A 26,773-nucleotide genomic window follows, 5' to 3' on the forward strand; every position below is an offset into this window, starting at 1 on the left:
TCTGCATTTCTTAGAGAATTTAACGAAAATTGAATGATTACGTTAACAAAGAGTTCTCTGTCCTTCATTAAATAGTTATTTATTTCAATAATTTTAAATATGTATTTATTATAAGTTTTAACTGCTTTGATTGAATGCGATAGAGGTATGAAAAAAATATATGTACAATGATTGTGAAAAGTAGAAAACAGCCCTGTACCAAACAATTACTTGGTTACTGCTTATAATTTAGGTAGGTAATTAATAATAAAGCAAGTTTTCTCACATCTTAATAGATTCAAGGAATTAAATTTTAGTTTTATTTCAAGTTTTAATAGTTACGAATCACTTGAAAGCTACGTGTATATTTGTGAGTTTTATATATTAGTCAGACTTTGAACAAATCGCTCAAGGTGTACATTTATGTATAATTCAACGTATAGCTATATTTTACTGTAGCAACACTCACCAGTAAACGCAATACGAAATCAATACAGTGAGTCATAAAGCTGGCGAATACGGCTATTTATTGGCTTTGGTTGCTAAACTCGACAAAGTTTGATCTAACGATGTGTTAACGAGATATCGATATTGTGAACGGCAATAATTGTTTTGTTTACCTTAACGTAACACAATTGTAATGGAATTGAATAAAGTTAGTTACTCTAGCGCAAATAATTGCTCCATATACTTTGATTTTTTTAGCTTATGTATAATATATAAATATACTAAAGAACCCGAAAGACGCTATCCGAAAGTCGATTGCACCTACCGAAGTCTGAAAAGTCCTACCAAAGCAAGTCAGACCAAACCAGACCAGAAGACTCTTTGGCGTAGTGGTTATATTACTGTTTGTTACGCCGATTATGGCTGATTCGATCTCCACTTGTTACAAATATTTGCAGGTAAAAGGCCAGGCCAGATATTTGTTGTAGTCTGAACATTTGTCTTTGTATTTTTTTGTGTTTTCATACTATTAAATGTATGGATAAGGTCCTTTAAGGTCCATGGAATGTGAGATATTTATTCATATTATATGTGTAAAAAAATCAAAATTGATTTATTTCTTTGAGAAGAGTTCGGGAACTTTTGCATATACAAAATAAATGTTATAATACATCTATTTTTGAACTATTTAATTTCAACAATTATTACAAAAAGGTACAAGTTTATTAACGAGATTAATCTGAAGGTAAAAATATGAGGTGTTGTCATTTATTTATTACAATTTTTAAAATTCATTTTTGGAATAATATTTATTTATTTCAAATATTTGGTACATAGCAAAAACAATTTGTAATGATAATAACTACATTACTATGAAACTGTGTCGCAGTCTTAAACGCCCTCCTCACAAAGCGTCGTATCACAAAGTTATATAAATGATAAAATTATAAGACATAAAATAAGGAATTTCAATTACAAATTTCTTCAGTTTAAATTTGCTGGCAAACAGCTGGTCATAATTTAGACACAAACCGTTGACCTAACCTATTTAGTCATCCCATACGACTACATATGCTTTGCAAATGCTACTTACATTAGCAAAATTATGTAAACAATTAAGCATTTTTTTTAATAGTTTTCAAGTAAACATAAAAATACGGAAAATATTTGAGTACCTATGTCTACTTTTATATGACGACATATGTATATAATAACATATGTCAGCTTTTTTTCTCTCTTGTAACTTCTAAGACAATAGAACAGAATCATAATCCTAATCCTGAATGACAGAAGCGAAGTGAAATCTAGAGAATTATATTTTAAATTACACTTTCTACTCTATTAAGTTTTGTAGGTCACAACAATATAAAACTGAATAGTACAGTTACCAAATTATATCTGTCACGTACAACTAGTAGTTTACTTTTTAGTCAATTCCTTATACAAACAAAAAAAAATACTGTTTAAATAATGTTTCGAATATTCGAAAAAACTATGAAAATCAAGTGTGGACATCCATCAAAAGTCAAAAAGTATTTGAGCTTGAGGTGACGAATAAAAAGTATTTTATTAATGATTTAAAATTTGAACAAGGTACACGCACACGTGTAGAGTGTAAAAAAATTAGTAATAAAACCGATACAGCGCAATAATGCTAAAGATCCTTTATCAAAATACCGAAAAAATAGAAACAAACAGAGTGGAAGCAAGTTTTTTAATTAAACGCAGTCCGTGCTTGTAATAACATAAACCAAAACCTGGTGGACTCTAGAAACAATGCCTAAAGAATTTCAATGAACTTCGTGCACCGCCTGAAATTAGAATAAAAATCTGCGGACCGTTTTAATACAGGATAATGGCGGAAACCATGTTGTTTAATGCATAAGTCTGACCATACACGTACTTAGAATAATGCAACGCTATAATGTTACACATCCACTGTAAAACTTTATAAACTGTGCTATATTTTTAAAAACATTAAGTAATATTTTTAGGAAAATAGTTATTATTATTTTAATAATTTACTTTATATCATATTTGGTACATATTTTATATTATTAGTCATTATTTTATACGACTGTTGTACACAAATTGTGTGCAACAGAAAACAAAAAGATGTATATAATTGTGTTTGCTCACAAACGAAAAAAAAACCGACTTCAATTACATCGACAAGTAATACAACGTAGATCGACGAAAAAATAGTCAAGCAACTACGCGTTATCAAAGATTACTCAAAAAGCAGTTATCAGATCTCGATAAAATTTATATGTGACCACATGATAAACATCAGCTTTCGATTAAACTAAAAATTATCAAAATCGGTACACCCAGTAAAAAGTTATTACGGATTTTCCAGAGTTTCCCTCGATTTCTCTGGGATCCCATCATCAGATCCTGGTTTCCTTATCACGGTACCAAACTAAGGATATCCCCTTTCCAACAAAAAAAGAATTATCAAAATCGGTACATCCAGTAGAAAGTTATGCGGTATAATACAACGTAGGTCGACGAAAAAAGCGTCAAGTAAAAACGCATTATAAGATATAACTCAAAAAGTAGTTGTTAGATCTCAAATAAATTTAAATGGGACCAATTGGCACACACCACCTTTCGATTAAAACAAAATTTGTCGAAATCGGTCCACCCGGTCAAAAGTTCTGAGGTAACATACATAAAAAAAAATACAGTCGAATTGAGAACCTCCTCCTTTTTTGGAAGTCGGTTAAAAAGGCGGTAATATCGCACTTATCACTAAAGAAGAAATCTTTTCCAGGCAAAATTTAGAAAAAGGATGTTTTTTTATGTAATTATTATCACTACAAGTATATTATAGAAATAATATATGTAGAACAATCTATATTTCAACGACATTAAATATATTAAATTCAAACGTAGTGGATTTTTCTTTAGCTTCAATAATTTTTTTAATGCTCTAATGATTTAAACTGCCAAGAGCATTTTTTATAACTTCATTTGTTTTGTTTTATAACTTTTACTATGATATAGCACATGAAAACTCATTTGTTTTGTTTTATAACTTTTACTATGATATAGCACAAAAAAGCTTTGAATAGTTCTATCAATGAAGTTGTCATTTTCCCTTTAGTGGTTGTACTTCCCTATTTTAACTAAAATGTACTGTAGTAAGCTCCGTCTTGAGAACGAAAAGATTTTAGAAATTTTTTAATATAGTTAAAGCAGGGAGCCGAGTGCACTTGGGATTTAGTTTTAAATTATATTAACGATATTCTAGCAGCTTGTACAAGAATTAATCTTCTGTATTAGATTAAAGTGCTTATTCCGTAAAAAACAGAATTTATTCATAGACTCTTATATAGAAATTTATTTTAAACACTAGGGATATATCAGAACTTTTTATTCATCAATAATATAACCGTTATGAAACATGAAGAAGATCTATTTGTGTAACATTATTTTGATAAAAAAAAACGTTTGTTTTAAATAATTTTATAATCTTATGACATTGACTATAGCAATATATAATAATGCTTTGTGTTGCTTAATGTAGTTATAGAATTAGAAAGAGCAATTTATTGAGCATCTATTAATGTTTCCTTGAATAAAAACACAGACTAGTATCAAAATTGTAGGCATCCTCCTACACATTACATTATTAAATATATAAATATATATACATAATTATATAGTATATACATTTACTACTTTTTTTTGTACTTATATCGATATAATATCGATATATCGATGAATTGGGTATCGACAGCCTTCACGCTCCGCACTAGTTTTAAAACCGGTTTGGCCGGCCCGAGTATTGCGTATGCGCCGGCCGCCCGCGCCCTCCAGTCACGATCCTTCGCTGACGCGAGACGCTTATGCTTTTGCCTATGTAAAAATCTTTTGCTTTCGTTTATCTTATATTTTTGTTGGCTTTCTAGTTACAATAAAATCGCTAACCTTATCTGTGTTTGGTACTTTCGTCCGTGCACCTTCTGTGTTCGTATATTTGTAGTGTTGTGTTACCCAATGAACTAAATTTAAATTGTGCTAAATTATCCCGGTGAGTGCATTTAAGAACTATGTATTATAATTAACCTACTACACTGGTGACCCCTAATACGAACATGAAGGACGAATTCAGTGACGCAAGCGAGTCGACACCCGGCCGTAGTGATGGGCAAGCATCGAAAACACCTATCGATGTTTTTAAAGTAGGAGTACGAGTGCCACCATTCTGGGCTGAAGAGCCGGAGATCTGGTTCGCTCAGGTCGAAGGTCAATTTGCCATTTCCGGTATAACAAATGATCTGACCAAATTTAATTACGTTATTGGCCACCTCGACAACCAATATTCGAGGGAGGTGAAAGATATCATTATCAAGCCACCGGCGACAGATAAATACGAAAAGCTAAAGTGCGAACTTATAAAGAGACTGTGCGCATCCAACGAAAAAAAGATGAAGCAGCTCCTAATGCATGAAGAGCTCGGGGACCGTAAGCCGTCACAGTTCCTGCGACACCTGCGTGACCTAGCAGGCCCTAACGTCCCAGACGACCTACTTCAGACTATTTGGATAAGTCGCCTGCCTCACGGTGTTCAAACAGTTCTCGCAGGTCAACCAGCTAGAACGTCACTGGAAGATTTGTCAGACTTAGCTGACCGTGTGAACGAGCTTGCTTCGTCAGTTCCGAGGGTTGCAGCCGTTGCAGAGGGCATTCCTAGTTCTGTTATTGCTGACCTTACTAGAGAAGTCGCAGAACTTAGGAAGCAGTTCCAGCAGATGACGTCAGAGAGAAGTAGGAAGCCGCAGCGTAACAGTAGGGGCTCCAGGCGAAACCGTAGCCGTTCTAGACAGCGATCAGACTCCAACTACAGGAAGCACCCATTTTGTTGGTACCACAGTAAATTTGGTGAAAAGGCCCATGACTGCATTCGACCATGCGACTACAAGTCGGGAAACCCCAAGGGCAGTCGATAATGGCGGCTGACGATTGCCCTTCCACGTCTTCAACTGGCCGCCTATTCGTCACCGACCGCGCCTCCAAGATGCAGTTTCTGGTCGACACCGGTAGCGACCTCTGTGTCTACCCGCGGTCGACGCTTCGAGAGCGCCGTGCCCGGACATCTTATACCTTGTGTGCAGCAAATGGCTCTAATATTGCTACATATGGCTACATAACTTTAAATTTAGACCTAAGCTTACGTAGAAATTTTGTTTGGCGTTTTGTAGTAGCTGATGTTACAAAGCCAATTATTGGCGTTGATTTTTTAAACTTCTATGGTCTTATTGTAGATTGTCGCAATAAGCGACTTATAGATAATTTGACATCTGTTTCAGCTATAGCCACTATTGCTAAATGTAAAGATGTGTCGTCAGTGAAGGTCGTGACTGGTGAGACTCGTTATCATAAGATACTTGACGAATTCCCAGAGATAACGCGACCAGCTGGTAAGCATCATATTACACCACACAACACAATACACCACATCCGCACCACACCAGGGCCGCCAGTTGCTACACCCCCCCGTCGCTTAGCCCCAGACAAATTAAAAATCGCCAAAAGAGAGTTCGATGCCATGCTAGCTAGTGGTATAGCTAGGCCCTCGGAGAGTCCTTGGTCATCACCCCTTCATTTGGCGCCGAAGAAAAATAACGGCTGGAGACCATGCGGTGATTATCGCAAATTGAATGCCCGTACCATACCTGACCGGTATCCGATTAGGCACATTCATGACTTTACCCACAATGTTGCAGGCTGTAAAGTTTTTAGTACCTTGGATTTGGAGAAGGCATACAACCAGATACCGGTCAGTCCGGATGACATTCCGAAGACCGCTATTACAACCCCATTCGGGTTGTATGAATTTCCATATATGACGTTCGGTCTTCGCAATGCAGGACAGACATTTCAGCGTTTTGTTGATGAAGTTACTAGGGGCCTCGACTTCGTCTATTCATATTTAGACGATTTCCTCATTTATTCGCGCAGCCAGGGTGAGCACGAGGAGCATTTACGTGCCGTCTTTACACGGCTCAAGGAATACGGTATGTTAGTAAATACTTCAAAGTGTGTTTTCGGCGAAGAGGAGGTAACATTTTTAGGTTATCGTATTTCTGCGAGTGGATGCAAGCCACTGGACTCTAAGGTGCAGGCAGTAAGAGACTTTCCTCTACCCACGAACATCCGGCAGCTTCGAAGATTCCTGGGTATGTTAAATTTTTATAGGAGGTTCCTGCCACGAGCCGCTCAAATCCAGGCTCCACTTCATGCTCTGCTCACGGGTTCAGCTAAGGGTTCTCAGCCAGTTACACTTACTGGTGACAGTTTGGCAGCTTTCAAAGCTTGTAAAGAGAGCTTATCTAACGCAGCGCTTCTAGCCCATCCAGAATGTTCAGCTAAACTCGCGGTAGTAAGTGACGCATCCGATAAAGCTATCGGAGCGGTGCTACAGCAATTTAGAGATGGTGCTTGGGAACCTCTGGCATTCTTTTCGCGAAAACTTACGCCTTCGCAGACGAAATATTCGCCGTATGACAGAGAGTTGCTGGCCGTATATGAAGCCGTCAAATACTTCCGGCATATGCTTGAAGCTAGGCATTTTATTATCTATACAGACCACAAGCCGATCAGTTTCGCATTTCACGAACGAAAGGCAAACTGTTCGCCAAGGCAATATAGATACCTAGATTTTATCTCCCAGTTCACTACGGACATTCGACATATATCTGGGAAAGATAATGTTGTCGCTGACACCTTGTCACGTATTGATGAACTGGCAGCGCCACCGAGCTTCGAGTCATTAGCCGAAAGCCAAACCTCCGATGCAGAGTTGCAAACCCTCTTACAAGGGGGCTCTTCGCTGCAGCTGCAAAAATTGCAGGTACCTGGTAGTCCGGTATCCCTGTACTGCGACGTCAGTACACCGATTACCAGGCCGTACGTGCCAAAGATTCACCGGAGATCGGTTTTTACCAGTCTACATTCCCTGAGCCACCCTGGTGCCAGCGCTTCAGCCAAGTTGGTTTCTGAGCGTTTTGTTTGGCCAGGAATCCGTAAAGACTGCAGGGAGTGGACACGAGCATGTACACAGTGCCAGCGAGCCAAAGTCACCCGTCACGTGACTGCCCCGCTGGGCACTTTTAACTTACCCCGCGCCCGTTTTAAGCATATCCACATCGATTTGGTGGGACCACTACCTTCTTCGTGTGGATATCGCTACTGCCTGACAGCTGTCGATAGGTTTACGCGATGGCCTGAAGTGACACCGATTGCCGATATCACAGCTGAAACGGTTGCAAAGGCATTGCTGTCCACCTGGATAGCTCGGTTTGGTTGTCCGGTGGACATCGTTACAGACCGAGGCACTCAATTCGAATCAGCTCTGTTTAAATGTCTGGCACAACTGACCGGATTTGAGCATAAAAGGACGACAGCTTACCATCCCGCCTGCAATGGCTTAGTCGAGCGCTTCCATAGGCAGCTCAAAGCAGCCATAGTGTGCCACGCAAACGACAGATGGACAGAGTCCCTGCCTTGGGTCTTGCTAGGCGTACGATCTGCATTCAAGCAGGATCTGCAGGCCTCCTCAGCGGAGTTAGTTTATGGAGAACCCCTCAGACTCCCAGGCGAGTTTTTCGTGCCAACTTCTGGTGGTACCACGGACATAGCAGATTTTTCTGCACGGCTCAGAAATTTTGTGCGGAATTTAAGACCCGTTCCATCATCCAATCATGGCAAACCAAGGATATTTGTTTTTAAGGAGCTATCCACGTGTAGTCACGTTTTCCTACGCGAAGACGCACCACGTGGATCCCTACAGCCTGCCTACTCTGGCCCGTACAAAGTCCTTTGCCAAGGGGATAAAGTATTTAAAATACTTTTAAATAATAAAGAAAAAACGGTATCTATCGACCGTCTTAAACCGGCATTTACGTTATCCGATCACGCTGCTGGCGAACCTCCTACTCCCGTAATACGCCCAGATTACGTAACGCGTTACGGGCGTAAAGTTAGATTCCCCGATTTTTATCACCCATGACGGTCTCTGGAGGGGAGTGGTGTAGGCATCCTCCTACACATTACATTATTAAATATATAAATATATATACATAATTATATAGTATATACATTTACTACTTTTTTTTGTACTTATATCGATATAATATCGATATATCGATGAATTGGGTATCGACAGCCTTCACGCTCCGCACTAGTTTTAAAACCGGTTTGGCCGGCCCGAGTATTGCGTATGCGCCGGCCGCCCGCGCCCTCCAGTCACGATCCTTCGCTGACGCGAGACGCTTATGCTTTTGCCTATGTAAAAATCTTTTGCTTTCGTTTATCTTATATTTTTGTTGGCTTTCTAGTTACAATAAAATCGCTAACCTTATCTGTGTTTGGTACTTTCGTCCGTGCACCTTCTGTGTTCGTATATTTGTAGTGTTGTGTTACCCAATGAACTAAATTTAAATTGTGCTAAATTATCCCGGTGAGTGCATTTAAGAACTATGTATTATAATTAACCTACTACAAAATGCTCTCTCACAAGGACTCGAGTAACCAGAGGCGTCGTCTTGTCAGCATTTCACCAATGTCATTTAAATATATTTAATGAAATCCTTATGTTGCGTTCACAGACCGATGAAGTATAAGATGGGAGTTTTTATAACTCTATTAGGTCTCATAAATATTATATATAAGAAATAGAATAACACTATTTAAAATTGATTTACAGCGATTATTATCTTGAGATTCCTGATATTTCGGACAACATAGTCACCCGTTTTAATAAAAGTAATAATAGTGATCGTGAAAGCTTGAAATCATAGAGAAATAGATTACATAAGAAATTTAATGACAAGCGTTACTAGAATATATTGCACGATGAAGATATTTGAATGTATTTCTCCTACGTATATCTCACTTCCAATAAATTAAAGTTCAGAGTCCCTAAAAAAGAAGAAATCTAGTGGAATAGTGAAATGGATAGTGTTAATGTCAAAAAAGGACTCGTTATCAATATCCGTACGTATTTACCGTAGGACGATAATGAATAATGCAAATGTCGACTGTTTTTAGGTTAATCAAGAGACAACAAATCGTATACAAGTGTTGTTGGATGAATAATGGATGAAACGCTGATATTTTATGAATTCCACCGTACAAGTTGTGTCTGAATTGCAATTCCGTTTATTTAATGAATCGATTGAAAATCAATTATTCTTTAATATAGACTTATTTTTGCATAGTTTTTACCAAAGTATAGTCGTATTTTATATTTAATTAGGTTTTGTTATTACTAAATGTAAGAATCATAAAATAATAATGTTATCATCATACAGATTATAATTTTTACAATTTTTTTTTTTGGTATTACGTTTAAGTATAGTTAAACATGATTTGTATTTATGGCAATTGAGTTAACAAAATCCAATTGTAAGTACGAATAGTAACATCGAATATCCCATTATTTACCTGCATTGGCTATTTTATACCTTAATAGAAAAGGGATCCTTTGACTCCCTCCAATAAAAATAAATAAAAGTAAAAAACTACGATAAGAACATCATTATTGTGTCCCTTAAATTAAATTCCCTTGTTAAAAGATTGTACAACTGGATGCTCTCGTCCAAATCGTCCTCAAGTGCTTATTGCATCAATAAAATGTTCCGTAAATGCTTCTAGCACTATCTCAGAACGATTCTTCAGAATTGCTATCAAACAATCTTTTTACTAACACATCATATAATCTAATTGCAAAGGAGTAAGTCTCAAAAACCCGTAAACCAGCGACATCTCAATTCGAAGACGTAGCATACGACGAACTCTCTCAACCAAAACTTCGGAAGATTCAAATAGATTTTAATGTCTTGAAAGGTAAAGAATATGAAAAATAATTTTCCTTCAGGTCTTGAATATTCTTATCCATTCGAATTAACTCCTGTGAAATATCAATTCTAAGATATATTGGTAGTTATGAACCCGTTTTATACTTATTGGAGATGGTTTAATTTAAATAAATGAAATATACAGAAAATTATACTTTTGTCTTTTTTTTCATTGTTTTAAATGAAAAAACAAATGTTATGCATTTTATGCTTGTACAGAAATTATAATAAATTATAATAGATTATAATAGATTTAAAGTGATTATTAGATTGTTTTTGTTGTTTTGTTTGTTTTATTATATCACACACACACATCAGATTATCGCAGTCCACTCCAGCAGAACCTTATAATTTCATCAGTTCAGCCTAATACAGACCACTGCTGGACATAGGCCTCCACATGTTCGCGCCAAAAATGGCGTGAACTCATGTGTTTTGCCCATAGTCACCACGCTGGGCAGGTGTGTTGGTGGCAGCAGAACTGGCTTTTTCACGCCAAGCCAGCCAATTTCAAAGCCAACAGTTGGATAGTTATCACACCATCGGCCGGCTTTTTAAGTTTCAAGGTGGAAGTGGAACTGTGTTATCCCTTAGTCGCCTGTTACGACATCCACAGGAAGAGAGGGGGTGGCTATATTCTTTGCTGCCGGTAACCACACAGCCTATTTTATTATATAATTGAGACATAAATATGATTTGCCTTTTACATTCCCGTTATGTTAAACTCTCTTCCTACGTGGTGGTAGATTTTGGTAGACCGACATAAACGTTCTTCTTTAGTGTTTGACAACGTAGCGGTGCTAACGTCTGACTCACAACCCCGAGCCACCGAACGTCAGTTCCTATTTACATGTTACATCCCGTACATCTACGTTTTATATAAAAAATAATTTAAAGTCATTTATGTTTTACACTAAGTCATAAAAGTAATGTTTTAAAAAAATACATGATATTCACAGTAATTAACATTATCATATTAATATGAAAGGTGGCTGGCTTTTTTACTACACTGTGAAACTTAAATGAATGCTCCTGTTTTAAACCTGTCTATCTAAGTCTGTTTTAAAGTTCCATTGACTATTTATCGACGAATAAACAAATCAAATTTATTTATTCATATGTTTTCGTTACAGACAGTAAATACCGTATCCATATTTTACAAGGCTTGTCTGCTTTTTAGTAGGTACAATTATAAAATGTAGACTAAATACTATTCGTAAATATTTTTATGCCTTTCCCGACTTAGTCTTTTATTCTCTTATATTAGTTTAAATAAATGCTAAAATGTATGCTTCAACGTATAGCTACGAGCTTCTGTCCAAGAGTAGTCGGTGGTTAACCGTTACTGAGCACGGAACGGCAGACGAATTGCAGTAATCAAGCCACCCGGATGATTTCTAACGGGTTTGTTCTCCCTTGTCTTTTAAGCTTTCTTTATCTATAAAATGAGAGTAGAGTTAAGACAAAAGTCTTGAAAATACTTCCTTATTTAGAATTGATTGACGTAATTAGTTCGAACCGCATACTTTGTATCAGTTTATTAACAGAGTAGTCCGATTTATTAGATACTTACCGAATAGTGTTTATCGATTTATTCAATGTTTGAGGTGTAAATGATACAAAACTGTAATATATTATACAATTATCTCAATTTTTTATAAGTATATTAGCGTCCTTTGAATCAAAAATTAAATAAGATTGACGAATTTTTTATTCAATATTTTTTAATCGCATTTTAGTGGTTATTTTTCAAATTTGTTTTTTAAAAGCAGACAAATCATAATTTACTTTGGATTAAAATACATTTCTCTTACAAATAAGGCTTTTATGTTATTAACGCTTTCAACTCTTTACCTTTTATAAATATAGGGATACCTCGTTAACTAAAATAAAATATATTTTAACAAATATCAATGATATTTTAGTTAAGAAGAAATATTTGAACACTCGCAAAATTAATGTAAACACGCAGTTCAAAGTAAAAGTCTATTACGTATTAACCAGAGGGATGTAACCGCTCTTTGATCGCCCCTCACCCCTCTAAGCCGAGGATTAAGGAGGCTACGAAGTCTCAGTTTTGCATAATTATACTGTCTATTAGTATAAAAAATCAATTTGTATTTGTAAGATAATACTTATTATTTAAATTGGATACTGGGATGGTGTTATAAATAACAGGCGAGTTTTAAATTAAAATAAATTGTATTGTTACCTAACTTCTGTTGCTCGAGCTATTTTTATCTTGCGTAAAAATCGGACAAGTAATCTGATAATATTAATATTATCAGATTACTTGTCCTTTGTCCTTGATTAATTTAAATTGAATCAATTATTAATTTCCATGAAAATAATAATGTCTTATTTGACTTCAATGTAATGTTATCGTTACAACTGTAATAAAATCAACACACTATATTTTTCCTGTGATCAAAAATCTTAGTTAAGCTAAATTAGGATTCTGAGAAGAACCTAGCGACCTGTTCCACCTTCTTAATAACTAGTTACCTATCTATAACATCAGTTTACTCATCGCACGCTGAGAAAACTGGTTAGCTTCCAAGACTTTTCCCGACTTAAATTATAAATATAGTAATGGTTCCAAATTATACTTCTTATTTAAATATAAATAACTCTCTCTCTCTTTTCTTATGTCTCTTATAATACGGCATTACAATACTTACATCGAATTTCCTATTCGTTTAGAGTTTGCTGTTTAATTTTTTAACCATATCTATAAGGCAGACTAAGATTATCACTTGGCGAGTAAACTCTCACTTGTAATTCGCATCTGAGAGACTACAGTGTATTGAAACCTGTCATTGTAACTTACACGTTTCCTGTAGAAAGTGAAAATTTTCTTATTAACGGCTAGAAATCTAAGATAGTTGGTTATTGCGATGAGTGGCTTATTCGCTTACCGTGACTGCTCTCACACGGTATATAATATTTTGAAGATATAGATTTCAATATACACGTTATAATGAAACAACTTTTTCGATTTTATCGTATCTAAAAAACTTAATAAACCGCTATAAAATCCGAAAAAGTTGTTTCATTATAATAACACGTATATATATGGTTACTATTCAGCGATGTTTTACAAAGTTACTTAATGTTATCCGGATTTGAAATGTTCTGGTCAATGATATTTATATTTAAAAAAAAAAAAATTGTTACCTTGATTCTTTTTGGTCATTTTGATTTCGCAGTCTTTTGGCACTTCAAACGCTATTATGACAGGTGCACTATTGACCATGGCAATTGCGTGTCAAACATTTAAAACCCCGTTTAAATCCCATTTTCAATATATCTAAAACTTAGAGAATATCAAATTGTTTCTTAAACTACAAAAACCATTTAAATATTTTAAATACTACGCTACAATACGATTTGTAGACAATCGAATTCGTTTGTCGTTAATTGCAAGGTGTCAATTACACCTGAGTTCCAAGTTTTTAATATATGATTGCTTCTTATTTTTTTCTTTTTCTGCCTTTTTTTAACATAGATTTAGCTACTTAGTATCCAATGCACAATTATTCCAAATGCACAATTTATTACTGTATTGTGAAATAAAGCATATATAACTACATATTATTGGTTTCTATACGTTCAATAAGTTATATGTTCATAGAGTATAATAAGTTAATAGAGTCAGTCAGTCAGTCAGTTCAGCCTATTGCAGTCTATTTCTCTATCCTACTATGGGCCTGTTTTGTATCGCAAGGGAACCCATTTACATGTGAGATCCAGGAGACCGTGTGTCGGCCTCAGCAATACCGACCAAACCCCTGCGGGAGCATTCAGCCGCTTTAATCGGAGGGTCCTGGATCTGCAGGCAACAAGATCCCTCTAGCGCATTCCACGTGTCTAGCAGGATCGGGTTCCCATCAGGACGCGACACGGGCACAGGGGCGTTACTGGAGACATATTAAGTAGGCTATTATGGGCCTCCCCGAGCTCGTGCTAGACATCCCGGTTTTTCGCAATCCTCATCCAGTCTACACCGGCAATATTACGTAGATCGTCGGTCCAGCAGTCCGGAAGACATCCTACACTGTGTTTGCTAACAAGCGGTCTCCACTCCAGGACACGTCTGCTCCAACAGCCATCGGTTCTGCGCCACAAGTGATTAGCCCACTACCACTTGATCTTGCTAATTCTGTGGGCTATGTCGGTTATATAGGTACTTTTGTTTTCTCGCGAGTCGCAGGTAGTCTCATTCCTAACGCTATTTTTGACAGAAATCCCAAGCATAACACGTTGCACGTTGAGTGACTTGAAACTTGTGGACCCTTCGTCAGTGTTCACTTCTCGGCTCCGTATGTTAAGACAGACAGGACGTATTGATATTTTTGTTATTTCATTTCATATTAACGATTAAAGATCGTACTTTTGGTGATACGAGGAACAGGGTGTAAAGGTCCTCATCCCCCATCGAAAAGGGAGGATCCTCCGACCAGACGGATGTTGTGTCTGTAGGGCTACTTCCCCGACGGTTGTTGTCGGGTCCCTTATATATGTTCAATTGCTCTGATAACTTTGATCGCGATGTAGGATACGTCAGTTCTTCGTTCGTAGTTCGTATGTTGAGCGATAGATGTTGCTACATACTCATGAAATATGAGTGCTTATGTACTTTAAAAACATTTTGTTCCAAGTCATATTTTGCACGTTATAATCTCAGGTCGAAGGAAAAAGTTGAAGTAATTATACAATAATTATGACGCTATTAAGTTGCTCTGCTATTAAACGAACAGGTTTCGACTTGATTTAACGTTTATTTTTATTAATAGAGTTGTTAGGTGAAACCTTATTTTAAGTGTTAGCATATAACAAAAGTACAAGGATGTTGGTAAGAATTTATCTAGTCACCTGTATGAATTCAAGTCAATCTATTAGACATTGTTCATTCCTATGTAGTATTATAATTTCTTTTTACAAACAAAGTAAATCTGATCGTTTTTTTTTTCATTTTGACGACGCGATGGCGCAGCGGTCTCAGCATTGGCTGATACGCTGTGGGTCGCGGATTTGGTCCCTGCTCACGATAGATAATTTATTGGCCATATAGATGTTTGTGATCTCTGGTGTCTGGGCGTTTATGCTTGTATATTGTGTATGTTTCCGGATCCCGGACACAGGAGAAAATCCCACTGAGGGCCGTTGAGTGTGAAGAATTTTGTTATTATTTATTTATTTATTTATTTCCCCTGTGTTACATATTCCAACATCAAGTCTTTTAAACTTTTGTCAAGTTTTGATTACTAATTTATGTGTAAACATATATTTAAATTTATTTTGTTCGGAGAGTCACAATATCGGGTTTTTAACCGACTTCAAAAAAAGAGGAGGTTACTCAATTCGACCGTATATATGTTTTTTTATGTATGTTCGGGGGTAACTCCGTCGTTTATGAACCGATTTTGATAATTCTTTTTTTGTTGGAAAGGAGATATCCCTAGTTTAGTACCGTGATAAGAAAACCAGGATCTGATGATGGGGTTCCAGAGAAATCGAGGGAAACTCTCGAAAATCCGCATAAATTTTTGCTAGGTGTACCGATTTTAATGATTTTTAATTTAATCGAAAGCCGATGTTTATCATGTTGTCATATTAAAATTTCATCGATATCAGAATACAATTGATAATGCGTATTTACTTGCGTATTTGCTATAATTGAAGTCGGAAATAATAATATTTAAATTACGATTCCTTAGACATAAAAGACATTTGGTTGTTTAAGTGATACTACAGATCTTCAGTTAAGTACTTACATACCAAGTTACATCGGAACCGATTTTTATTTTTTTGTGTGTTCATTAATACTCTTAATTTGTCGATTTTCGTTATCACTAACATTTTGTTTTCACTAACATGTTGTTTGTATGTACCTATCTAATTGTTACCTTGCGGTTTAAGCTTGTGGTATGTAGATAGTGTCGAATTCCAAATTGATAATAATTATTAAATGGATTCGTCTAGATGCATAATTCATGCACTGAACAGATATATTTGATATTAATTAATAATTGATGTAGATGCAACTGCCAATCCACTCATCTTGATATTTGATTTACTTAGTCAAATTATACAACACTAAAGGCAAGCATAATACGCTTCAACCTGTAATATCTCACTACTGGGCATAGGCCTTTTTTCCCATGTAGGAGAAGGATCAGAGCTTAATCCACCAAGCTGCTCCAATGCGGGTTGGCGGATATATTCCCTACTATGAGTAACGATCGCTATCAGGTGTACACGAAAACAACCGGGACCGACGGCTTAACGTGCTCTCCGAGGCAGTGGGAAGACCCACAAGGACTGCAGAAACACCCAGATCACGACAAACACCTGTATGGCCAAAACAAATGTTTGTCATGTGCCGGGATCGAACCCGCAGCCGGCACAATCCATGGCTGTGACCATTGCACCAACGCAGCGTCAAGTATAAAATTAATGATATCTTAAAATTTATCTATTTTTATATTCAGTTAATTTTGTTTTGGTTGGAAATTTTAGGAGCTAAAGTAAGACAATGTTTTCCTCAGGGATAAAATTTCCCTCAATTTATGAGCTCACTCTCTCAACGAAATAGGTTTCTAATATGAAAGATGTTATTAAAATGCCGCAACACATTCTGGGACTACTTTAAACAAACAAAGAATATCAATTCTTATTATAACAGACAAGATTCAATTCTACGTTTCTAAATGACTGAACTACACGTATGTGTGTCTAGACTTCATTCAACTCCTAATAGTGTCAAACGATTAACACATTTCCATACAAGTGAACGCATTTACATGTCCTCGTGTAGGTAATTTACGCAATGACCTGACACGCTGAAAGTAATTATTTACGCTCGAAGCGACACATTAAAGCAGATTAACCGCGAAGGTCCGACATTGATAAGCCACATTCATGTGCTCAGGTATTTTGACAGCTTTTATGTATACATTCATTGAAATTAAATCGTTGTAATGTTTTCAATAGGTACTTATGAGCTTCTAAGTTTTGGAGACTTAGTTTGTTCAGATACTATTTTGAGATACCTATTTATAATAAAATTATTAATTATTAACTTTTTACATATTCCTTTTTTTTACTCAGAGATTCGGCACAGCGATTCAATCCTGCCTGCATTCTTGGCACTATTCCACGCGGACATGATTTGTACCATAACTATCTGCAAATATTTAGTTATTAAGTTTCGAATTGTAAATATATATAATATTTGCTCATAATAAATTGTTGTGATTTTCTTTAAAAAATAAACAGATTATATTTACAAAAAAAAATACCTGCTTTATAATTCTGTATAATTAAAGGAACAACTTGTAGTAACTTAAAAAAAAAATTGAATAATTTCTTTATTGCTAAATTTTGTGCCAGTGTTGTTACAATTAATATTATATACATATATGTTGTCATATATATGTATATGTTTACAGTATTATATGTACCTACACAGCCGCGAAGGAGGTCGTGTATCGAAAAATATATTAGGTGTAACTCTATATGAGGCAGACAAAACATGTGCTCAACGTTGTAGATAAAAAAGGTTCATTTTAAATTGTCAAAAGGTTAACGAGGTTTCACGATAACTCGTCGGTAAGAGTAAGGTAAGGCTTTTAACAAATATCATTCAATTAATAACTCAATGCGTTTACGAAATCCAATACAGTAAGGGTTATTTTAAACTAGTCGACTCGGCGAATTTTGTACCGCTAATTATTATAGTTTGTGAATATATCGACTTTTTTTTAATTTAATTTTCAATTGTTTTAAGAAAAAAATTATCCTAAGCAGTCGTTCTCAAGTTTTGTGCGTCCATACATTTCAGCGATTCTTCTTAGCTTTTATAGATTGTATCATAGTAATTTAAAAAATTATTATAAACTAAAACATTTTTTTACGTACGAGCATTTTTATTCACTGACCTCAAAACAAATAAAATACTACATTTAAAAAGTAACTTGACCTGTGTAAGGCCTTTTAACTTACCTTTTAACTATGTATTAAGTAGAGCAGTGCCCATCGCCCTAATCTTCATCTCGTACTTTCTGAAAGCTTCCGCTCACAGGCATCAGCGCTAAAAGGGTTAAAATCGTCTCTCACAGGTCACTATGAACATTATCTTGGCGATTCACATCCTGCTACTGTACATTTTATATTGCTAGGTATATATATTTCAATAACAGTCGCTTTAACGTTATAACTAAGGTTGCTATTATTATAAGAAATAATGACAAAGAATAAGTAAAGGAAAGTAATGTTACAATTACATATTCATATAGAATATGTATCAACATTTTCATCCTTCGGAGAATTATCTATGAGGTATTATAAATTTTAATTAAACTCCGTTGTTTTGTACAAACATTATGTGGGAAAGCTGCAATTACTACGTAGTTACATGTAACATTTTGTCGACAATTAAAACTTAATAGAGCGGTTCTATGAACATAGTTCTCTAGAATATATTCATATTGAAAACATATAAAATTGCTAAAGTGACTTCATAATATAATTTTCCTACGGTATAAGGAGCATCAGCTTAATTTAGCCGACGTCGGAGCCAATGGATTTACTCAAGAATGCCGAGATTAAATAAGAGAACGATTCTTGAGTCTTGATGAAATAATACCCGGTAATAGACAAAGCGTATTTACGAAATGAGTTTAACAATAAATGATGCTTTTGTTGTCGAATAAATTTGTGAGGTTTTATTAAACGAATGCTTCGAACGCTTTTCGGCTTTATAACTTTATATTCAATAATTAGCTTCTTATTTGTATACCTACGTGTGTATTTATCATATATTTGAGAAACTAAATATTCTATATAAACTAACACACATGTTTTGTGCACATTTATGTGAATAAATCATTACTATTTAAACGGTTTACATATACAGAATGAAATGAAAAATTAATAAGAAAAATTTGAAAATATTGACCCATAAAATTTTATATCAAATGAAAAATATTGCAAATGGATTGTTTTTTTTTTCTTTATTTGTAGAAGAAGCTTTGGTCGCTTAGCAACTATGTCAGCCCCATTGTTCTGCATAACAAGATCACTGTACTCTTAACGTAACCAATTTTAAAAACATCCAATACATTTTGATCGCTTCTTTCGACGTAAGATCAGAAAGAATTGAATTGCAAATTCCCACACATCTAAAATTAATACCAATTTAAATGGATTGATGCCTTCTTTAATAAAGTTTTGAAATAAGAAACAAGTAATAATTACTCAAAAACAATCTAAATGTTTCATAGAAAATTGCTTTTTAATTTGCTCGTAAAAGCTGCGCTAATAGTATGAACCAAGATCGAGTCTGCTCTCCAGACGTCCCCTATAAATATAAACGTCTTCCGCGCAATTTAATTTTCCAACTTATTTTGTTAGAACGCTAAAACGCTAAAATGTCCAGACTAAGGTGTCTAGCGGTGTGTATCGTACCTAAGCAGGAGGTACACTTATAATCCTATTAGCGGAGGCGTCGTGTCCTGACAGATGTTATGTAAAGTGTGTTATGTAAGTTCCCGGTGAAATCTGCTTAACGTGCATATATGTTATTATAATGCATTCAAAGGGTACAGTGAGTGGGATGTACAGTTGTGATAATATGATAGTGAAAGCAGTCACTTGTGCTATTTGTTACCAAATGTAAAGATAACTAAAGCGCTAAGTTACGTATTTAAAATAAATATAAAACAATAATTGCCGGTTCCACTATAAAAGATTTTATAGTTAATTTATCATAAAGCTTTATTACTTCCAGTAATTTATGTCGCACTTTCAATTGCAATTTCAGTAAATTATTTTCATCTATCTTTATAAATCACGAATAGATATGAGTAAATATTTACACACACAATTTCGATGGACAAACATAATTTTAAGATTTTCATCGTATAAATGTTTTGTTGCTGTTTTGCTGAATATTGCAAAACTGATTTATTGGATGTGATAATAAGTCACAAGAAAAAATAAGTATAAGAAAATTTAATATCGTCTTAGTTGTTTCATTTTTGAAGATAATGGACTGTTGGTCTCGTTTGAGTTGCGAGTTGCTCGTTCATATTTCAAGTGCTCTCGCTGCTAGAATTTTAGTTGCCCGTATAAATTGTTCGCTTGCAACGTCGCAACACTGTTTCACTAGCTATGAAAATAAATGAAAATCTTTCAGTTTTAATAATTCTGTAAGAATAGACACAAAAAGCCAACAGAAGTACTTTAAAAATAGTCCCATCTTATCCGTAAGTAATATACTTGAGGTTTTTTGTATTAAAATTGTTTTATAAATAGATGTAAAAAGAGTAATTTGGAATATAATATATATATATATATATATATATATATATATATATATATATATATATATATATATATATATATAATTAAATATTATTAAATGTAATTGTAAGGTTCTTGTGCGAGTATTGTAATTAGTGTTGTAGTTTATGTACTTTTTTATTTACGATACAAGTTAGATTAAAGGGAAAGCAGAACGATTTATTGCGCGTGTAAGAAATCGCAGAGTAATTAATCTTAAGAAAATCAAATAAAAGACGATGTACATGTAATATTGCTTTTTATGTTTATTAAACAATACGAATAATTTATATTTTTCAAACTACGTACAAATAAAATAATACTGTAATAGTTTAAGTACCACTGTTTCATCTATACATATAATATAAATTAAATAAAAGTGTCTGTCTGCGATTTTAAAATAACATCGCTTTTTCAAATGCATATAGTTATTTACACGATACTAAAATACATAACTATTTTTAAACTATTGTGTCTGTCTCTGGAACGGCTAAAATAAGATAAAGGAGGTCACATTATTACATAATATACTTTTTATCTTATAATTCGCATGGGATCAGGATAACGCCATTAAAAAATAATGAGTATCCAGATAGAATCTCCAACGCGAACGAAATCACGGGTACAGCTAGTGTTTTATGAATGTTTATTCTATCAAAACAAACATCGTGCTTCAACAGGTTCTTAACTTACAACTTTCTTATACACACGAAATTTTTTAAATACATTCTAATAAAGGCTAACAAAACGAATATTTTATTATGATTACTTTATCTTTAATTTTATACCTAAACTAGCTGTGCCCTCGACTTCATCCGCGTGGAATTTAACAAAAAAGTAATCGTTGAGTTTGCCGAGTTATCAATATACATAAATTTCTAAAATAAAAGTAGCCTAAATTACTCCTTAATACATTAACTGTCTGCCAGTGAAAGTCCCGTCAAAATCGGTCCAGCCATTTAGAGAGAAATAAGCCGTAACAAACAGACAGACAGACAAACAGACAGACAGACAGAGAAAAATTGTAAAAAATGTTACTTTGGTATATATTACCTTATATAAGTACCTTGTATACATCCATATGCGTTTTAGCAAAAAGCGGTTATTTTCATATTACAAACAGACACTCCAATTTTATTTATTTGTATAGACAGTATTTATGTATTTTAGTTGCAGAAACGTATTAAATTACCCTCCATACTCAATTTGCTATATTAATCCAACAGAAGTTTAGTCGTCAGAATGGTAATTCAATGCGAGATTTACATAAGCGTGGGTTACTTGAGCGAATGCAGATATCAGTGAATGAGACATTTTGAGTAAATTGATTGCGTCTTGATTTTGTATTACCTTAGTTTATTGAAGTATTTGTAACTGACTTGTGAAACATTGAAAAAAATAATGTACTTCACGTTGTTTTGTGATTTCACGCGTATCACCTTTTTGGTTTCTGGATAATATCGCAGTTCTTAGATCCATAGAATAAAAAGGTATGACATTTTATGGCAAATATATATAATCTATATATGTTTGACTGATGATCTAATAACAATAAACAAGATAACCCTAATATTTTTTTCCTTATAATATTTGTGTAGATATAAAAATACGTTTCGCTACTAATGGTATTTTTTTTTAAATGTCTCAGAGCAACGTGTTATGTTTAGGCATAGACTTCTGAATTTTCTTTGGAAATCGATCTTAATCCTTTCTGCAACTCGATAACTAGTTGTCAGACAATCTAGTCTTTGATTTTCATTTGGTACTCACAGGTTCTTTTTTTATTTTACGTTTGCATTTTTTCTTTGATTTTTTAATGAATAAGCATAACCTTTTTGTGTTTTTCAACTTTATTTTTGATTAAAAATATATTTTATATTTTAAATTTAAAAAAAACAGGTTCAAATTCCATGCAACATAAACTATTGGTTTCAATATATAAAACAATAATGAATTTATAATACAAATCAACGCGTGCAAACTTATGAATAATTATAATGGTAAAGGAAATGAAAATATAACACATGCGTAGGAGGTAATTTATTGAAAGTCTAACTTAGACCTTGTATTATGCATTTTGATTTAAATATTTAAATTACTTGAACTGTTCATCATTAACAACCAATTTCCTATTTATCTCTCAATGTGCTTACTAGAGATAAAATTTGTCAAAAATCTATCACTAGAAGGTTTCCAGAGAATCTGTCTAAGACTATTGAAAACGGCCGTAAAGTGATTATCGAACTGTAATTATTTTGCTTTCGCGAAATTAACATATACATTGGTAGCAAAATGTACTCGTTATGAGTATTAAATATCATAATTAACTTAATTGTGAAGCATTTAAACGACTATATGCTTGCGTAATTTTCGAGATCTGTGGATTTTGAAAATCAGTTTTTCTTTAGTAACTCTATTTATTGAAGATGGAAGCAGCCTGAAATATATCAGGTTAAGACGTATAGAAACAGACAACATGCGTCGTATTTTAATTACTATAGAACAAAATTTTTCTTCGTCAACTGCACCCCTATTTGATACTTTCATCGGAAATGCATTTCATACTCAGATTCAAGTGAAAGCATTTTGTATGATTCACTGCCGCTAGTGAGGTGGGTGTGAGACATACATACACACACGTACCACATACTATACTCTTACAAAGGACTAAAGTGTATTGAAGATTTAAGGCTGTGGTTATAACGACTTCCTTCGTAACTTCTCAATATGTCGATCTAATCTGCTTCCTTGAAAAACAATTTATTTCAGACTTGTTTTTAATATTTGAAATAAAATAACTCTTTCAAAATATTGTTATAATTCTTAAAAAGCTTATATAATTTGTTATCGATTTTCTGTTGACATAAATAATACTTTCAAAAAAATCAACACAAATTTTAAGTTTATTTTTGGTTAGGTATAAATAAATGATAGTCGTAAGTAAAAATGTGTGTTTCCATCCTTTTATATGAAGAGTCGTTTCGAAGAACGAATTGATTTCTCATTCGGGTCCATTCTTTGTGACATGCATGGTTCACACGTCACTGCACTATAGTTTTCAACAATATAAGGACGTTAGAAATAAAAGGAATGTATACTCTACGGCTTCTCAAAACTTCTGTTTACTTACATCGTCTGTTTACATTCTCGTCTATTAAGATCACTATATGAGCTAAAATGGGGATATCGCTTTTTTTAATTACATTGTTAATTTTTATGTATTTTTTACATATTTCTTTCTACATATATCTATTATAGAAATATTGCAAATAATTGTATATCTAAGCAAATAAATATGAAAATACAAACAGTCCACCATTAACAAACAGCCAAAAGCTATACTCGGAATCGAATTTATTTGTAACAAAACAGTAGGGCTTAGGGCGGTAGAAAAACATTGGGTACATTACGAACGCTGGCTATGACAAATAATGCCACAGAACAAACATAGAACTAATTAAGCGGGTAATAAATGTGACTCTCAAGTATGAGCTTAATTACCACAGATTTCGTATTTTGTTAGGGGAAATGTAGGTTATTATTTTATTATTCTTCTTAAAAGGGATTTTCGTTTAAATAAATATAACTTTATTATTATTCACCCGCAGATGAAATATTCATTTTTAATTATTGAACTCATTGTATTGAAATTGTATAAACTTCGTTATGTAGATAGTATTTGGTCGCTATTGTTTCTCAATTTTCGCTAACAACGACGTCTAATTCGTCATTAATTAAGTGACATTAATTGATAATTTCATCTCGACACCTGAGAACCCCAAGGCGTGGAATTGACACTTCTATTAATACCTGTCCAATCCATCTATCATTATCAAATTGTAATAATAAGTAGGCTAATTCTGTATATATATAATTATTGCTATTTATACACAAAATAATCTTAAGTAATATTTCTAACTACTCTTTTAAAAACAGCATTTATAAGTATAATATTCGTTTATGAAATATTGAGAATGTTAATGTTCTAATTATTGATTACGATTTGATTTACATCAATACACTTTTTATTAAAAAAATGCAAACTTTCTGAGTTAAAAGCTCTCAATATGGCTCTAAAGAAGTGGCGTTTCTTTTTCTTTTAAACTACGCTTTAATTAGTGTGTGGTAAACTTGTTATGTGTATTGCAAATAATAAATACATTCTTGTAAAACAAAGTACCGTGGATTCTTTGTATTATTGAAATTATAATTTTTTATATACAATTGTTTAATGGATTTTGAAGTATACACACAAAATTAGACAAAATATCTGTTCACTTTAAAGAAAACACTTTAATTTAATTAAATTAATTAGTGCATTGACAAATTTGAAAAACACTCTTATCAATCTGTGTGCTGTGTGGCTACGGCACTAAAGAATTTAGCCACCCCCTCTCTTCCCGTGGGTGTCGTAAGAGGCGACTAAGGGATAACAAGGTTCCACTACCACCTTGGAACTTAAGAAGCCGACCGATGGCGGGATAACCATCCAACTGCTGGCTTTGAAATACACAGGCCGAAGACGGGCAGCAGCGTCTTCGGTGCGACAAAGCCAGTACTGCGGTCACCAACCCGCCTGCCCAGCGTGGTGACTATGGGCAAAACACTTGAGTTCACGTTATTTTTGGCGTCAACTTGTGGAGGCCTATGTCCAGCAGTGGACTGTATAGGCTGTAATGATGATGATGATGATGACTCTTATCAATCTCCTTATAAATTAATTATTATTTCACGATCGTCTCTTAAAACTCAGTACCTACTAATGACGAACCTTGACGGAGCTCTATATGACAATACTAATAGGTGTAATCATTTAGAGTCAAGTTTACGTCTGAACCGCATACAAAACTAATAGAGTACACAAATCATTTATGACGCTATAAAATAAATTACGGCTTTCGTCAGCCCACCTGGGGCAAACTAGGCGTCTAATTATGACGTTTTAGTAATTAATGATGGAGCTCATCAACCGGTGTCATTTCAGTGTGATGAATATTTAACAGGGGTAGTTTGACGCGTGCTACAGACGCTAACGATATCACGTAACGGGTAGTTGTAGTGTTTTGAATAATGAAATATGATGTATACGTTTTAGGTAATAAGTATTGATGCTTTATAAATATGATTAAAAAAAAATAGTTATAAGTTGACGATCTTATTCTTCGCGTCGGTGGTATTATTACGGAGAATGATTGCGAGCATCACAGAGGGAAAGGCTTTTATTTTAAGGCTCATTTAGAGGTTTATTTGTGATAATATAACTACAACATGTTTTAAAATTTTATTAGATGTTATAATAAATTAAAATATTAACGAAAATTAATGACGAAATATTACGTATACATAGGTATCTGTTGTTATATAATTTTAAAATCTTTGTTAACTTTTTAAGCCGAATGATTTTATTCGCAACAGGTTTTGCATTTAATTACACAATGCCCTTAAGCGATTAATATTGAGGATCACCCGATACACTTGTTATCGTATGTCGGACGTCAAAAACAAATTGACTGTCACTACCACGTCACCGCAGGGCCGCATCATTACACTTTTTGATCTAAGCTAACAAGATTGCTTAACTTTACTCTCTAAGTTGTTGTTTGTGTCATCAGTGTTATAAAGTGTCTTGATAGTTGAGATTTTAGGTCTTACTTTTGTATTATGACATATCGGAAGCGTGTTGACAAAGCCTTATCTTTATGTTCATCCCTTTTTACTTAATTATTTTGTGAACAAAACAATTAAACACAGTATACAAATTCATATAAATTATGAAGGTAAATAATAATATAATATAATATAATAAAGGTATTACGAAGGTAAATTTGACAGCATGGGCCGAGGACAAAATTATTATGCTTATAGCTTTTTAACCGACTACCAAAAAAGAAGGAGGTACTCGATTTGACCTCAGAAGTTTTTACTGGGTGGACTGATTTCAATGATTCGTTTTTTAATCAAAAGGTGGTGCTTGTTTTGTGACCTGACTGGTACTTTTTGAGTTAACTCTAATAATGTGTATTTGCTTGACTATTTTTTCGTCTACCTACGTTGTATTACTGTTCGATGCAATTGAAGTCGGTTTTTTTTTTTTCGTTTCCGAGCAAACACAATTATTCCTTAATTATTTT

General features: G+C 34.1%; 1 protein-coding gene across 1 annotated transcript in view; it reads left to right on the top strand.

Moving 5' to 3' along the window:
- LOC123661156 (protein sprint) overlaps positions 1-26,773 on the top strand; it is a 115,934-nt gene that overhangs the window by 56,263 nt on the left and 32,898 nt on the right. The gene's annotated exons all lie outside the window — the stretch shown is intronic.

Source organism: Melitaea cinxia, chromosome 16, assembly GCF_905220565.1.
Source record: "Melitaea cinxia chromosome 16, ilMelCinx1.1, whole genome shotgun sequence".
Lineage (NCBI taxonomy): Eukaryota > Metazoa > Arthropoda > Insecta > Lepidoptera > Nymphalidae > Melitaea > Melitaea cinxia.